Here is a 12,232-nt window from a genome sequence, read left to right as displayed (position 1 = left end):
CAACTTGAAGAGGTTGCTCCAAATAGCGATTAATAAAATCTTTTAGAGACTCGTCATGGGCTTGTCTTACCGCCAGCAGTCTTTCTTTGGGAGTTTTCCCTGAGCTGGAGCCGACAAACTGTTCCATGAATTTTCTAGATAGCTGTTTCCAGGATCCTATGGAGTTTGGCTTTAATTTTCTGTACCATCTTTTGGCTGAGCCAGTCAGAGTGATAGAGAAAGCTCTGCACATGACTTCTGGTCCGGCTCCTTGCAGCGGCATCCAAGAGGAAAAGGTGTCTATATGGTCTCCCGGGTCGGTCTTTCCATCGTATACTGGGATGCTTGGCATCCTAAAACGATCAGGCAACGGGTGTTCTAACACGCGGGCCGTGAAAGGGGAGATAGCTTCTCCGACTTTCGGAACAGACTCCTTCTGACCTAGGGCTACCTCTTCGATCCGACGTTCCAATCTTCTAAGATTTGTTTTGTTGGTGCTTGCACTGTCTTCGGTCTCCGAGCTTTCTAAGCTGTGCCTGAAAGTGCTTGAATGTCCTTTGTCCATGATGGGCTGGTACCGATCAGGAATCTTTTCCTGACTGTACTGCTCCTTCTCGGACTCAGAATCATCTTCCATCCTCTCATACCGATCTCTAGCATGTTTCCGAGGTTTCTTAACCTGCGGATCTTGCCCGATGGGTTCTTTCCCTGATCGGTGTGAGGGCTCTTCATCTGGGATCACTATCGCGCTTCGCAGTGTGACCCTTTTCGCCTGCAGCCTTCTCTTCAATTCTCTTTTATTTGCCTCTAAGACCGAGAGACGCTCTTGCATCTGTCTGAATTGTTCTTCGAGGCTGGGTTCCGGAAGGAGTTCAGCTATTTCTTCCGAGGTGAGAGGCAGGGTGCGGTTATGGTGCTCTATCTCCGTCTCCTGGTTAGAGACAGCGTTCACGGGTGCGGACGAACTAGCCATATTCTTCAGCTGGTCCCCCTCCTTCTAGCGCCAATTGTTGACCTGTAAAATTAGTACAACAATATCTCACGAAAATACACAGACTCCGAGTACGAGGGCTCCGAGTACAGATGTGATTTAGGCAAGACTTTATCTTTATACAGACGAATCTAATACAAGAGAGCAGTGTTTTCTAGAGATTTCAAGTGAAAGAAAGTGTGTAAAAAGTCCGTGCTTCGTTCTGTGCCGCTGCTTCTATTTATACTCGTCTGGTCGTGTCTTTGACGGTTATTCTGAGGAACGTGGGGTGATCAATCCCACGTTTTGGACGGTTTTGGGTAACTGCACCACGCTGAGGTGGACGGTTAATACTCTTCGTATGGTTCCTGAACCGTCAAGGTGTGCGTTTTAGAGTTTGAAACATGTTTTCTATAGATTTTGACTAGTCTTTGACCCACGTTCTTCTCTTCTCTTCGAAGTTCTGATCGGTGGGTTTCGTTCTTAACTTATGAACGGTTCGTTCCTTTTCAATGGATGACCCTTAGGTTTACTTAACCCGAGCTCGGTGCTGGATTCTTCTCGCTGCTCGGGAGTACGACTAATTTATCCCGTAACATTGTTGATATTATCTTTTTTTTTTCATTTTCTAGTGTACTATTTGTGTTTGTGTTTAGATTTTTTTTCCTTTATGAAATTCTTTTTTAGAAGAGGATGATCGCACGCAATGCAGAGTTAATGTGTCTGACAACTTGCTCTAACACAGATAATGAATAATGAAATAAGCAATGCGTAAAAATAAAAGCACACAATATGGTTATCCAGTTCGGTGCAACGTCACTTACATCTGGGAGCTCTCAGCCAGAGGAAATGATTTAACTATCAAGTAGTCAATAGTACAAACAAGGACTTATATGAACTCACTTCAGGAAATGATTAAGTCGTCGCTAATATATCGTCGTTAATCATGCTTTTAACGACGATAAGATCGTCGCTAAAATAGTATGAAAATTTGGTGCTAAAAATTCCAAATTTTGGCGGCAAAGACATTTTGCGACGATTATATTGTCGCTAATTATTTTCTGTCGTCAGTAAGTTCGCGGGAAACTATTTAGCGACGATATTATCGTCGCTATATTGTTATCATTTCAATTAGCGACGCTAAGTTCGAGGATTATAATGTTAATAGTATATCTAGTAAATGAGCATATACTTGTGCAAATGCGATTCAATGCTCCGAATCTCACCAGTCATGCGTTTTATAAGAAAACTTGGTGTCACCTCTTTTTACACAACATCTTTTTTCTCATTTTACTCTTGCAATTAATGTAATGATTGTCGATGATTTCTTTTCCGTAATTTTTTTTCCCTTCTTCTACTAATTTAATTTGTTCAGTATACGTTGGGTTCTTTTGTGCTTCTTTCCTTTTTATTGAAACTTCTGGAAATGGTATTTGTTTTTAGTGAAAAGTAGTATTAGATCAAACTTAATTTAAGTTATATCATTTTTTTATATCGAAATTTTTAATTATCCGGTACATTGTATTGTTGCACAACTTGCAACGACACTTGAAATTATACTCTATAAACTTGGTTGGGCAAGGCATATCCATTTTCCATTGAGAAATTCACTACTAAAAAAATAGGGTTCATTCCTTGTTTGTTTCTTTATTTGAAAACTGTTTTTGACTTTTTTTAACTTGAACAGTTTTTTGAAAAAACTGAATTGACTGTTTGTTTGATGATTCTCAGAATACAACTCAAAAAGTTTTCAAACTGTTTTCTGTTTTACTGAAGAAAATCAGAAAACAGTTTTTAGGTGTTTTCTAATTTTTTCACTCAACTTTTTTAACTTTTTTTTTCTTTTTTTTAATATATCATCTTGACATCTTCTTCTCTCCTCTCAACATCATTTCATTTTCCTCACGTTTGATTATCGAATTTGTTTTCGTTCCCTGTAAAACTTAAGTTTTACAATTATGGCAAACTTTAAACAATCGGAACTCCATTTTACAAACTATTAATTGGTCGTGATCCTCTCGTCGAGCACATGAGTTTTTACTAATTTTAGTCAACATTAGGTATCAAAATTTGATATTTGTTGTATTGACTACAAAGAGAAACGGTGTTTTTCGATGAACTTGTGAACAATCATTATTACTAAAGGTACGACCATTATATTTGCAGCAAAGACTTTCAATTAGTATATATCTCGACGCCTAATTCTTATGTGAATTATTACACTATAATTATAAAAAACTGAAAAAAAAAAAACTGAAATCATTACCAAACAGTTATTTGGAAACAACTGCAAAAAAAATTTAAACTACAAATATATGAAAACAAAAAAATTTTGAGTGAACTACCAAACATGCCCTAAAAAGGTGTACATAGCGTCCTATTTTGGTCGCTGTCAAAACAAGTGGTATTAAAACTTTTAGATGGCAATTTTAAAAAATCGCAGTCTATTCATATACTAAAATACCTATAGGATCTAAGTCAAAAAAGTCTAGACGGCATTTTTTAGAGAGCTTTGGAATTTAGTTGATGGTTCAGGGTTGAAAAAGGTATACGCAAACGTAGATCTCGGTAATATTCTTGAGAGTGTGAGCGAACTCTCTTTTTTACGACTCGTTATTATGAGATATATTTGAAATACACAAAAAAATTTGAATAATTTATAACTAATAAAAAGCTATATATATATATATATTATCGTAGTTCCTAAGCTAATTTTTTACAAATTTAGAAAGGTTGGAGACGTTTTGCAGTGGGAGATGCTTAATTTAAGCATTCTACTTATGTTATTGTGTTGTATGAATGCATACCAAGTTTCCACCCAAACATACTTTGTTAAATAAAAAATTGATGAATATGATTTTCCCAACTTTATTGTGCACCTTCAAATCAGTCAAGGTAAGCAATTCAATCGAAACATACAAACAAAGTTAATAAAAACAAAACAAAAACAATCAAACACAATGAACACAATAATGTTAAGGTGGAAATGCTCAAGAAAAAAAGTGAAATATTACGGGACCATAGAGAACTTAAGACACTTTCCACTTATCAATGAAATACTTAAGCAAAGCTGTAATATCCATTAAAAAGGGGTTAAGAATAATCACCATCAATAAAAAGTGGCATATAAGATGAACAATCTTACCAATTGGTTAAATACACAAATTAGGTATCTATAGAGAAAATCGGATTATGAAGGAATTCAATCACCTTTATCACCCTTATTAAGGAAGCAACGACACACAAAACAGCCTCTCCAAATTTGAGCGAAAAATACCGTTACATTCAAGTTCTATGCTAGATATCGAAAATCTAAATTTTTCCCTATTTCTTTCTCTCAATCCTCAATTCTCTTTGTCTCTGCTTGTAAAATTCTGATTAGTCACAAAGACAAGATGTCGCATACAATGTGTTCGACAACTTGCTTGAACACAGATAATGGATAAACAACAAACAGTGCAATAAAGAAAAGACACACAATATGGTTACCCAGTTCGGTGCAACATCATCTACGTCTGGGGGCATTTTGTCAGTGGAAAGGATTTCACTATATAATAGTCTATAATACAAGCAAGGTCTTATATGATTACAACACAAAATCAAAGCCCTAGAAACTATTACCACTAGTGAATACCTAGACCAGGGACTCCCCCTGAATTTGAGATCCTTCTCAATTCCACTCTTTGAGAAAATACATTCAGTCTTGCCAGAATTACTCGCAAGAATATTGTCAGTGTATCTAAGGTTTCCTTACCCATACTCGCAAGAATATTGCATAATAAAGTCACGAGCAAGGCAATCTGGAAAAACCGAAAACTTGCCGGATTACAGTCTGCGCACAAGAGGAATGATGTCTCAGCAGAAGCTGGAGCATGAAGACCGACATCTTTCCTTACATCTTGCACTAAAAAATAAACCCAACATATAACGTAACAACAATCTTCCCCTTGGCTATTTTTTAGGCAAGCACGTCCAGAGCAGCTCTCAACCAAACGTCATGACCAGAAAAAAAAAAATGTCAAAATAAATGACCCTCATGACGCCTCTCCCTCTGATTGCCTCAAAAACATACAAAAGGCAAGGATCAACCAAGACAGAGGGAGGAAACAGCAAACACTCTGATCGTATATGAGAGAACTAAAGCAAACAGCCGATATAACAACAAACAACAAGGTCTGAACTTAGTCTTGAACAAACATACCAGAGATGTAGCAGAGGTTGAATACAAATAATAGTAGGGGTGTTTCAACCGGAACATATAACATCAACAAACAATAAAACACAATAGTTCGAAAGTTATAGACCATAGAGAAAGAAGGTTAGTGGGCAGCAGTTGGGAGAAGTCATCATCATCACTCTCATTATCGAAGCCGTCAGAGCCATTATATGTTTGTGTATTTTGATATATGCATTTTAGAAGTTAGATGATAAAAAAGCAATCAAAATAAGATTAAAAGAAGAAAACAAAAAGCATTTCCATTGATATGCGTATTAAGGGGACATATATAGGCTTATATTAATACCCACGAAGAGGTAATTTGATAGTCCAGAAGCCAAGAAAGCAAGCAAGCAAGCTAAGTAGGTAAAGGACAAGATAAGCCCGTTTAAAATTTAAATAAGGGGAGACGAGAGGAAAAGACAGTAAGTAATTAAGCGGTGGTGGTGGGGATGGCCTTGCAGAGGAGAGGGGTGTTCATCTCCATGGAGAGGTTGAGGACTTCGGTGAGATCGACGGGGTGGGTGTCGGAGGGGAGCCAGTGGAAGTTCTGGAGGAGCTGGGCGAGCCAGAGATGGGCGGAGGCGAGGCCCAATGCCTTGCCGGGGCAGACACGCCTGCCGGCACCGAAGGGAGCGAGCCTGAGGTCGGAGCCGAGGATGGGGACGTCCTCGTCGAGGAAGCGCTCTGGGCGGTACTGCTCGGGCTGGGCCCACACAGCGGGGTCGTGGGTGATGGACCACATGTTGACCATGGCGGTGGTGCCCTTGGGGACGAGGGCGTCGCCGATGTGGACGTCGTGGATGGCGAGGCGGGCCCACGAGAGCAGCGGGCCCGGGGGGTGGACTCTGAGGGTCTCCTTGACGACGGCCTGGAGGTAGGGCATTCTGGGGATGTCGGAGTCGGTGACGGGGCGGTCTCCGGCGACTGACTTGATCTCGGCCTGCACTTTGGATTGGATGTCGGGGTGGAGGACCATCCTGGCCAGGACCCACTCCAGCAGGATGGCCACGGTGTCGGTCCCACGGAAGATCATTTCCCACAGAACTGCTATCATGTCGGACTCGCTGAGCTTGGTGTTGTCGGTCTTCTCGAGATCGAGGAGGACGTCCACGAAGTCCCCGACCCTGTCGTCGCCGACCTGGTTGTCGCGGTGCTCCTTGATGATGTTGCCGACGAAAGAGTTGACTTTGCCGACGAGGGTCTTGCATCGGCGCCTCACTCCCTGGAGGTCGAGGCGCGCGAGGAGTGGGAAGTGGTCGCTCCAGTTGAAGATGCCCAGGAGCTCGTAGCCCTCGGCGACCATGGCCTCGAGCTCGGCAGCCTCGTCGTCTCTCGCGCCCGAGAAGTCGTATGTGCGCCCGAACACGGTCATCATCACGTTGTTAAGGGAGCCGAAGTGGAGGATGTTCTTCACTTGGACATGGCCTTGGTTGAGCATGGACCCCGTGATCTGCTCCGCCATCTTCATCCCCGTTCTCTGCCGGAACCCTCCGAAGTCCGCGATCTTCTTCGGGCTGAAAAGGTGGGTGGCCGAGATCCTCCTCAGGCTGCGCCAGTAGTCTCCGTACGGAGCGAACCCCATGGCTCGGTGGAACAGAAGCTCGTAAGCTGACTCCTTCACAGGCCTGTCCGCGAATGCCGAGCTCCCCAGAATCTCTTTTGCCGTCTCGGGCTGGCTCGATATCACGAACCGGGTCAGACCCACCGAGAACGCCATCAGCGGCTTCGCTCCCAGCCTCTCAGCCAGCGAGGCAAGGGCTCTGTGGGGCGTCGCCTGAGTGAACACCGAGAGCAGCCCCGTCACGGGCCATCCGTGCGGGCCCCGTATCTTGGACTTTGCCTTCAGAAGGGCCCACGCAAGCCCCCCCGGTGCCAGCCACAGGCCCAGAGCAGCCACCGACAGGAACGCCGCGGCCAACGCCACAAACGACGACGACGACCATGCCGTTTGAACAATGTGAGGGAGGAGAAGAAGGTCGTAGTTGATGTCCGACGTGGACATGGCTCTTGCTGCTGGGTTTTAGGGTTGCGAAGAGATGAGTGAATAAGTCGAGAAGAGAAGAGAAGAGTGTGTGTTGAGATCACTCCACTGCGCTCTTTATATACTGCTCGCTCGCTCGCTCATGCATGCCTTTCTTTCAACTAACCCTAGACTCAAAAACATGCACGCCCTCTATTGTTACTAATTAACCGTGGTCATATTTCATTTATTGCCTTTATTACTTCACATAAATTATGATCGTTTCGTTTTCTTTACTTTTCTATTTCTTTCTTTGCAGATCTATATAGATGGTAATTACTTTCTCTCGGGAATGATCATAATCTTAATACATAATAGTATGTTGTAAATGGGTGCAAATACGGTTCAATGCTCCGAATTACACCATTAAAGCCTTCTATAATTTCATAATAATACCATGCTTTATAGGAAAACTAGGTGTCACTCCTTCGATTTATGCATACTGACTTGTGTCTCATTTTACTTCTGCTATCAGTGAATGATTGCCAATTATTGCTTATTCGTTTTCTTTTTTCTTCTTCTTTCTTTGTGAATCCAGTCAACTTACGTCGTTGGCTATTTCTTGTGTTCGTTTCCTCTTGTGATATGGTATTAGTTTGTGCCAAGTACTACCGTATATACTTTCTCTCGGGGAGGATTATAATCTTAGTAGTATATCTAGTAAATGAGCATATACTGGTGCAAATGCGATTCAATGCTCCGAATATCACCAGTCAAGGTTTCTTTTATTTCAAAATATATACCATTGCTTTATAAGAAAACTTGGTGTCACCTCTTTTTACACATCATCTTTTTCTCATTTTACTCTTGCAATTAATGTAATGATTGCCAATGATTTCTTTTCCGTAATTTTTTTTCCCTTCTTCTACTAATTTAATTTGTTCAGTATACTCCCTCAAAAAAAAAAAATTTGTTAAGGATACGTTGTGTTCTTTTGTGCTTCTTTCCTTTTTATTGTAACTTCTGGAAATGGTATTTGTCTTTAGTGAAAGTAGTAGTAGATCTAAATTAATGTAAGTTATATCATTTTTTTATATCGAAATTTTTAATTATCCGGTACATTGTATTTTTGCTTAACTTCCAACGACACTTGAAATTATATTCTGTACAAACTTGGTTGGGCAAGGCATATCCATTTTCCATTGAGAAAAATTGTGGTTTTGACGCTCTAATAAAACGCATTAAAAAAAGTGTATAGCGGTGCGTTTTGATCGCTGTCTATTCATCCGCTAAGATACCTGTAGGATCCACGTAAAAGAAAAAAAGTTTAGACGGCGTTTTTTTAGAGAGGTATAGAGTTTAGTTGATGGTTCAGAATTCCAAAAAGTATACGTAACGTAGGATCTCGTTAGGATCCGTGAGAGCATGAGCGAACTATCTTTTTTACCACTCGTGATTATAAGATATATTACAAATACACAAAAATTGAAATGAAAAGAGTTTTATTTTCCATATTGTTGATATTATCTTTTTTTTATTTCATTTTCTAGTGTACTATTTGTGTTTGTATTTAGATTTTTTTTCTTTATGAAATTCTTTTTTAGAAGAGGATGATCGCACGCAATGTAGAGTTAATGTGTCTGACAACTTGCTCTAACACAGATAATGAATAGTGAAATAAGCAGTGCGTAAAAATAAAAGCACACAATATGGTTATCCAGTTCGGTGCAACGTCACTTACATCTGGGAGCTCTCAGCCAGGGGAAATGATTTAACTATCAAGTAGTCAATAGTACAAACAAGGACTTATATGAACTCACTACAAGAAATATAACATTTACCTCCGAAACTATTAGCGACGATTAAGTCGTCGCTAATATATCGTCGTTAATCATGCTATTAATGACGATAAGATCGTCGCTAAAATAGTATGAAAATTTGGTGCTAAAAATTCCAAATTTTGGCGGCGAAGACATTTTGCGACGATTATATTGTCGCTAATTATTTTCTGTCGTCAGTAATTTCGCGGGAAACTATTTAGCGACGATATTAACGTCGCTATATTGTTATCATTTCAATTAGCGACGCTAAGTTCGAGGATTATAATCTTAATAGTATATCTAGTAAATGAGCATATACTTGTGCAAATGCGATTCAATGCGCCGAATCTCACCAGTCATGCGTTTTATAAGAAAACTTGGTGTCACCTCTTTTTACACAACATCTTTTTTCTCATTTCACTCTTGCAATTAATGTAATGATTGCCGATGATTTCTTTTCCGTAATATTTTTTCCCTTCTTCTACTAATTTAATTTGTTCAGTATACGTTTGGTTCTTTTGTGCTTCTTTCCTTTTTATTGAAACTTCTGGAAATGGTATTTGTTTTTAGTGAAAAGTAGTAGTAGATCTAAATTAATGTAAGTTATATCATTTTTTTTATATCGAAATTTTTAATTATCCGGTACATTGTATTTTTGCTTAACTTCCAACGATATTTTGTACAAACTTGGTTGGGCAAGGCATATCCATTTTCCATTGAGAAAAATAGTGGTTTTGAGGCTCTAATAAAACGCATTAAAAAAAGTGTATAGCGGTGCGTTTTGATCGCTGTCTATTCATCCGCTAAGATACCTGTAGGATCCACGTAAAAGAAAAAAAGTTTAGACGGCGTTTTTTTAGAGAGGTATAGAGTTTAGTTGATGGTTCAGGATTCCAAAAAGTATACGTAACGTAGGATCTCGTTAGGATCCCTAAGAGCATGAGCGAACTATCTTTTTTACCACTCGTGATTATAAGATATATTACAAATACACAAAAATTGAAATGAAAAGAGTTTTATTTTCCATATTGTTTGTTGACCTGTAAAATTAGTACAACAATATCTCACGAAAATACACAGACTTCGAGTACGAGGGCTCCGAGTACAGAGGTGATTTAGGCAAGACTTTCTCTTTATACAGACGAATCTAATACAAGAGAGCAGTGTTTTCTAGAGATTTCAAGTGAAAGAAAGTGTGTAAAAAGTCCGTGCTTCGTTCTGTGCCGCTGCTTCTATTTATACTCGTCTGGTCGTGTCTTTGACGGTTATTCTGAGGAACGTGGGGTGATCAATCCCACGTTTTGGACGGTTTTGGGTAACTGCCCCACGCTGAGGTGGACGGTTAATACTCTTCGTATGGTTCCTGAACCGTCAATGTGTGCGTTTTAGAGTTTGAAACATGTTTTCTATTGATTTTGACTAGTCTTTGACCCACGCTCTTCTCTTCTCTTCGAAGTTCTGATCGGTGGGTTTCGTTCTTAACTTATGAACGGTTCGTTCCTTTTCAATGGATGGCCCTTAGGTTTACTTAACCCGAGCTCGGTGCTGGATTCTTCTCGCTGCTCGGGAGTCCGACTATTCTGCTCGGAGTCCGACTAATTTATCCCGTAACAGCTGCCCTCCAGTTTCTTAGTATTATTAGCAAAAATGGTAAGGAACTATTTCGGTTTAATTCATGACCGTGTTCATCTTTGCTTACTTGCCTCGGAACGATCCGAGTAGAATTCTCATTCTTTTTTCTTTTTGCAGGACATCGTACGACGTCGTTTGATTTTTGGCATTACCGAACCGTAGCGTCTTTTGTTTTGACGGTCAGATGTGTTTGGCTTCTTGGACAAGCTTAATCCCTGCCGTTCGTGTGGTCTTTATATAAGGCCTTTTCTCAAATTTTGAATTCATTTTGCTTTTTCTTCTAAATTTTAGTCTCGGAGCGTTCTCGGCTTGATCTGCTTATTCGGACCGTGCTATTAGCTCTCTCGCTTTTTACTCGGATCTTCTGACCTCCAATCTTGTGGGTAAGGCTTTTTTATCATTGATCTGATACATCCCTTTTGCTTTGAGATCGTTATTCGGCGATCTGTATTTTCTTTTACTTCTCGTATTCGGACCCTTCGGACTTTAGGGATCTTAGTTTCTTAACTTCCTTAGGGCTATGGGAGGACTTGCGCGTCCTGATCTGAGTTTTGACCCTCGCGTTGTTCGACGATCGGAGCCCGATCCCGATAGCGTTATCTTGTCGGATGGGTCCTCGTTTCCTTTTCTCAGGAGTCGCGTCTGGTATCATATTCCAGAGATCGGATGGGACCGCCCTGTAATGGCCTTTGATGAATCATGCGTGCCTCCCAGTCTTGAGTCCGAGGGGGTTGATAACGAGAAAAGGGTTTTTTACTCGTCTTCCCTGTCGTGTAGGGACACCATGGTTGTGGAGATATCGTCTTCGTCCGCCTCTTCGGGGGAGAGCGGGTCGGAATCTCGAGATTCAACGAGCCTATCTCTTTCACAGGACCGAGGAGAGGGCTCTTCTCAAGGCATTCCGGGTCCAAGTGGGAGGACGTTTGGGGTTGATCTCCCAGAGGAAGAGGATGAGGCCTTGGTCTTTGAACGGAAAGACGGCCAGTTTTCGGCCAAGGTTTGGACTTCTCGGGTTACCGAGAAATATATACAAGGGCTGAGGGAGGAATTTGAGATAGCTGATGGAATTATCCTCTCGGCACCTTTGGAACACGAGAGAGCCGATCAGCCTCCTGTCGGAAAGATTGCGTTCAATAAGGCTATTTTGAACGTGATCGGGGGGTTGCCAATGCATCCTCTCATTTCCCAGTTCGTTTCCGACCTGGGTTGTTCTCCTACCAAGCTCGTCCCCAATGTGTATAAGATCTTCGTCGGGATGGCCGTGCTATGGGCGAAAATTTATGATCGCTCTGTCACTTTGCAAGATTTTTCGCAATACTACTCGTTTAAGTCGGCCCCAGGGCAGCATGGTTACTATTATGCTCGGGCCAATGATGATCAGTCTAAGGTGGTTACTCGCCTTCCGACCAGCCAGAAAAATTGGAAAGACCATTTCTTTTGGGTTGAAGGGAACGCTTCTTATGAAAGGTGCCCCATAAGGGCTCCGTTCTCGGAACTGGGTGTGACTCTGGTTCAGAATTCTTATTTGATAAATTGAGCCAGGTTTTTGTTCTGGTTTCCTCATATGTTTTATGTTTGGTTCCAGGTTCCCTTCCGCAATACCCCGAGGACGAGCGACCACTCCACTCAGAGATTTTTTATCTTTCAGAGGC

General features: G+C 41.1%; 1 pseudogene; it reads right to left on the bottom strand.

Annotated features, from left to right (window-relative positions):
- Positions 1 to 5,533: 5,533 nt before the first annotated feature.
- Positions 5,534 to 7,170, bottom strand: LOC149393602 (cytochrome P450 78A5 pseudogene; annotated as a pseudogene).
- Between the last annotated feature and the right edge of the window lie 5,062 nt (positions 7,171 to 12,232).

The sequence above is a fragment of the Urtica dioica genome, chromosome 6, assembly GCF_054948205.1.
Source record: "Urtica dioica subsp. dioica isolate 48M chromosome 6, U.dioica_male_clone48M_v1_H2, whole genome shotgun sequence".
Lineage (NCBI taxonomy): Eukaryota > Viridiplantae > Streptophyta > Magnoliopsida > Rosales > Urticaceae > Urtica > Urtica dioica.
This window is presented reverse-complemented; position numbering and strand designations above follow the sequence as displayed.